We start from the raw sequence: 4,960 nt of genomic DNA, 5'->3' as shown, positions 1-4,960 counted from the left end.
AACGTCTCGAGGTTCAGTGCGACACAGGAAACAAGGACGGTGAAACAAAGACACAACGAGGGTGTAGACTGTCGAATCTGTTTTTAAATAGCGCTCTTTGCGTCTTCTTTCTTCGCTTTGGCATCGTTTGTCGCGCTGAATTTCAAGTTGTTAGCACACTAACAGGCACAACTATTTGTCGTAACGCTCGAGAGGTACGGTAATAGGTATAATGATAGGTCTTTGTTGGGAGCCGCTCTCGAGCACCCGAGTTTGCGAGCAATGGGTTGCGACCGAACCGGGCGTCGATAGAGGCTCGCATAACAAGCGACAAAACGCGCATTCTTGATAAAAGTCAGAATTATGAGTTTTGTACTACCAGGCACAATATTCGTAATACTTAGATTGCAAGAGGTCGCTGAATTATTCCACGAGACAAGTTTAAAATTGGCATGTTCAGAGAAGCCAGTTGCCTACTATTCTTAAATAACTGGTTTGTTAGAAAAGTATCTGACCGTATATTTTTTTTGAACCCCTGACGGATATGAAACAAGTTCACTTGCATTAACCGACATTGCAGTTTTTTACGCATGCTCGAATTTTTTTCCCGCCTGCCGATAGCGTCAGTCGCTGGGACGCAGCGTTTGACTGAGGTAGTGCTCTATGCTCTCGTAGGTTTTTTACTGCAAGGAAAATGGCGGAACGACTGGAGGAGCACTACTGCATGAATTTTGCCATAAACTGGTCGACAGCCAACTGGAAACCATCCGGAAAATTCAGACGGCTTTCGGTGACGATGCTATGAGCAGCACACAGATTAAGCAGCGGTACAACCAGTTTAAAGACGGCCGCACATCGATGGGCCACGCTCCGGACGTCCATCGACACGCCGAAATGACCAAGTCATTGCCGAAGTGAGCGCTGTGGTGATGCGGGACCATCGTGTGGCTATCCGAGAAATTGCGGAAGAGGTGGGCGTCAGCCCTTTTTCTGCACATTGCATTATCACCGAAGGTTTGGCCATGAAGAGAGTTGCGGCGAAATACGTGCCGAAGCTGCTCACGGTGGAGCAAAAGCTTGGTTGGTTTATGGGGGTTTAACGTCCCAAAGCGACTCAAGCTATGAGAGACGCCGTAGTGAAGGGCTCCGGGAATTTCGACCACCTGGGGTTCTTTAACGTGCAATGACATCGCACAGTACACGGCCCACTAGAATTTCGCCCCCACCGAAATTCAACCGCCGCGGCCGGGATCGAACCCGCGTATTTCGGGCCAGCGGATGAGCGCCATAACCACTCAGCCACCGCGGCGGCGGAGCAAAGGCAACTTCGTGTTGAAGTCTCAAAGGACATGCTGGATTCCGCAAACACTGACCCCCACTTCATGAACACCACAATCACTGGTGACGAGTCTTGGGTGTACGGGTACGACCCGAAAACCAAATACCAGTCGTCGCAGTGGAAGCATTCCGCGTCACCAAGACCAAAGAAGGCCCGCCAAGTGCGCAGCAACGTCAAAGCAAAGTGATGCTGACGGCTTTCTTTGACTCCCGCGGTGTCGTACACCACGAGTACGCACCACAGGGTAAAGCAATCACCAAAGAGTACAACAGGGATGTCCTCCGACGCCTACGTGATGCTGTGCGGCGCAAGAGACCGGAGTTGTGGTCGAGAGGAAATTGGCGCATCCATCACGACAATGCTCCTGCACATTCTTCGCACTTGATTCAGACTTTTTTGGCGAAAAACCAGACTCTTGCAGTTCAACAGGCTTCTTACTCTCCTGATATGGCCCCTGCGACTTCTGGCTGTTTCTCAAAATAAAGAGGCCATTGAAAGGACCATGATTTCGGACAAGGGAGGACATTACGGCTGCATTAACAGCTGAGCTAAACTCCATTCCGAAAGCGGCCTTCTCGGAATGCTTCCAACAATGGCAGCACCGCTGGAAGAAGTGTGTGGAGTCAAGAGGAGACTACTTTGAGGGCGATTAGGTTTACAACGCTCCAGTTCTGCAAGTTTCTTTTTCTTCAACCAAAGGTCGGATACTTTGCTAACAGACCTAGTAGCGTAGAAGTTCTGCAAATAACGCTACACTCTCCCGGTGACATCAAGGCTACATTTAGTACAGATCTGGGGTGGCCAGGCAGGCATATTCAAAGAGCTACAAAAATGTTCGCCTGAGCCTGGACGATTTTGGAAAATGTACGTGCAAAGTGCTTAATATTGCAACGGATATTGTGGGTGAAGACGAGGTGAACGAAGTGCATCGGTGGTGCACGTGTTCTTAGATTGGGTGCTCTGTGCTGTGCTCTGTGCTCACGGCCTGTGCTCTGTGCCAGGGACGCTCTTGCGTCGTAATCGCCTTGGACCACGTAACATCTTTAGTGGAGGTATCATTATTTACGAGATCCCTTCCGTACTGGTTTGTTTCGGTTTCTTAAGTTGAACGTCCCATTGCGACTCGAGCTATGAGGGACGCCGTAGTGGAGGGCTCCAGATAACTTAGACCGCCTGAGATTCTTTACCGTGCACTGACATCGCACAGTACACGGGCCTCTAGCACATCGCCTCCATCGAAATGCAACCGCCGCGGCCGGCATCAAACCCGCGTCTTTCTGGTGAGCAGCCCAAAGGCATAACCATTGAGCCACCGCGGTGGTTCCCTCTTTCGTACTGAGATCCTTTCTTTAATTTTATTTCTCTCTTTTGTTGGTGGATGTCTCCATATGTGTGCATTCTTTTATTTTTTTTTTCCTGCCGCAATACCAAGAACACATGGTTGTTCATATGCATGACAAATAAAGATTGATTGATAATATTCTGGCCAATGCCGTTATACCTTTAAAAAAAGAAAAGCAGCCCAGGGACAGGCTTACCCCAGACCACCAAAGGCATGGACACGTTTTCCAACCCCGAATAAAGCCTTATGTGCTGCTGCTGTTGTGGCTTTTTCGTGTTAAGCATTTGGCTCCTGGGCCAAAGAACGCAGGGATGAATCCCGGCCGCGATGACCACATTTTCGTGGAGGCGGAATTAAAGAAAACCTATGTGCTGTGGGCTATCATTGCTCGGTGCGAAAATCCAGCTGGTCGAAACTAATCTGGAGCTCAATAGTACAGTATACTCCTCATAGTTTAGGAGCCTCGGAACGTTAAACACTATACATCATGCCAAACTGCGTATGCGTGCTGACGCATCTGAATATTTGCAATAGTAATGAACTCGATTAGATCAAAGGTGCATGTAAAGACCACCTTCGGTCGCGATCACTGCACTTGCGGTTCCTGAACTCTGAGCTCGAATGCATGCGTGTCGCATAGAAATGCAGCAGCATTTGACAATGGGTCGATATGTTTCAGACCTGCTTGCTACGCCTAGAGTTTTTTTTTTATAAGTGGTGCCATTTTCTAGCCTGTACCGCCCAGACAAAGCGAATACAAGATAAAATGAAGCCTGCTTGTTGGATGAATCACGCAAAGACTTCGTGATACCAGTCTATGTTAACTAAGCTTACCTGTATTGCTGTAAACGGCCTGACGTGGACGCTGCGTAGCTGCAGTCTGCTGATGTTGCGGAAAACCGGCTTCCGGCCAAGGTCCGAGAAAATCGTGGTCGGGCTCTCATGTTGTCGTTGTTGGCAATGACCTGACATGAACAATCTGTTTGTATGACCGATGTAAAGCGTATAAAACGATAAATTTATAAAGTTGGTCGTCGTAGAAGGAATATACAAATGCGGGGGGTCGCGATCCCAAATGATCCCAGTTTCTGTTGGGCACTCTTCATTAGTCTGCTTCATGAACACGCTCATGAATGTTCATAATACGATACCTAACCTGAAATTAATGATAGGCGCCATGAATGCAAGCCAGCGTTTCACCAGTGTAATACAGCTGCAAATTCCCTCTGCATGAGATGAAGCGGAAAGGAAGCATGCCTCACACACACGAGAAGAGGGATAAAGTAAATCGCTCTAGCCACGCTAATTTCTGACGCAGAGGGTGCTTTCCAGAGTCGACTGTTTAAAATAACAGCGACAACTGTGAGGATTGGACTGTACATGAAACTGCGCTAAGGTTGGAAATATTCCAAGAATATTGTTTATTTACCTGGACGCATTTTTTAGAGAACGATGTCACTACGGCAGCATGCTGAGGAAAAAAATTGCACTTGTTCATGTTTCCAGCCCAAGTACGAAATACGCGGTGAGTGGTGTTCCACAGATAACCCTATATATATATATATATATATATATATATATATATATATATATATATGAAGTGAGTTGCTCGTTTGACAAACATATTAAGGAAGCCAACAGTCACCGAAACCAAGGTGCATAGGGGAATGTTTCTTTTTTTTAATATATAGTGCCAATCAATTAGTTTTTTTAAAAGAAAATTACTTATAAAGCAGCAGAAAAAACAACCATGCTGCCGGTGGGATCCGAACCCACGATCTCCGAATATCGCGTCCGGTGCTCTAACCAACTGAGCTACGGCGACGGCTGTCCAATCTGCTGCTTTCGTGGGTATTAATGTTTTGCGTGTAAGCGAACCTTGAGGACAGCCGTCGCCGTAGCTCAGTTGGTAAGAGCACCGGACGCGATATTCGGAGGTCGTGTGTTCGGATCCCACAGGCGGCATGGTTGTTTTTTCTGCTGCTTTATAAGTAACTTTCTTTTAAAAAAACTAATTGATTGGCACTATATATTAAAAAAAAGAAACATTCCCCTATGCACCTTGGTTTCGGTGACTGTTGGCTTCCTTAATATATATATATATATATATATATATATATATATATATATATATATATATATATATATATATATATATATATATATATATATATATATATATATATATTGCCACGTGCCTAGCGCCGCGCGACCGCCTTGTTTGGTGCCGACGACGACGAAGCGGTTGTTGTGGGCACGAGCGGCGCGCTGGTGCTTGTCTCTGTGACTCTGTGATCGGA

The 4,960-nt window shown here is 46.7% G+C and overlaps 1 pseudogene; it reads left to right on the top strand.

Annotated features, from left to right (window-relative positions):
- The first annotated feature begins 673 nt into the window (after nucleotides 1-673).
- Nucleotides 674-1,505, top strand: LOC144102227 (protein GVQW3-like; annotated as a pseudogene).
- The last annotated feature ends 3,455 nt before the right edge of the window (nucleotides 1,506-4,960 follow it).

The sequence above is a fragment of the Amblyomma americanum genome, chromosome 8 (genome assembly GCF_052857255.1).
Source record: "Amblyomma americanum isolate KBUSLIRL-KWMA chromosome 8, ASM5285725v1, whole genome shotgun sequence".
Lineage (NCBI taxonomy): Eukaryota > Metazoa > Arthropoda > Arachnida > Ixodida > Ixodidae > Amblyomma > Amblyomma americanum.
The sequence above is the reverse complement of the archived record's forward strand: the minus strand, read 5'-3'. Positions and strand labels throughout refer to the sequence as shown.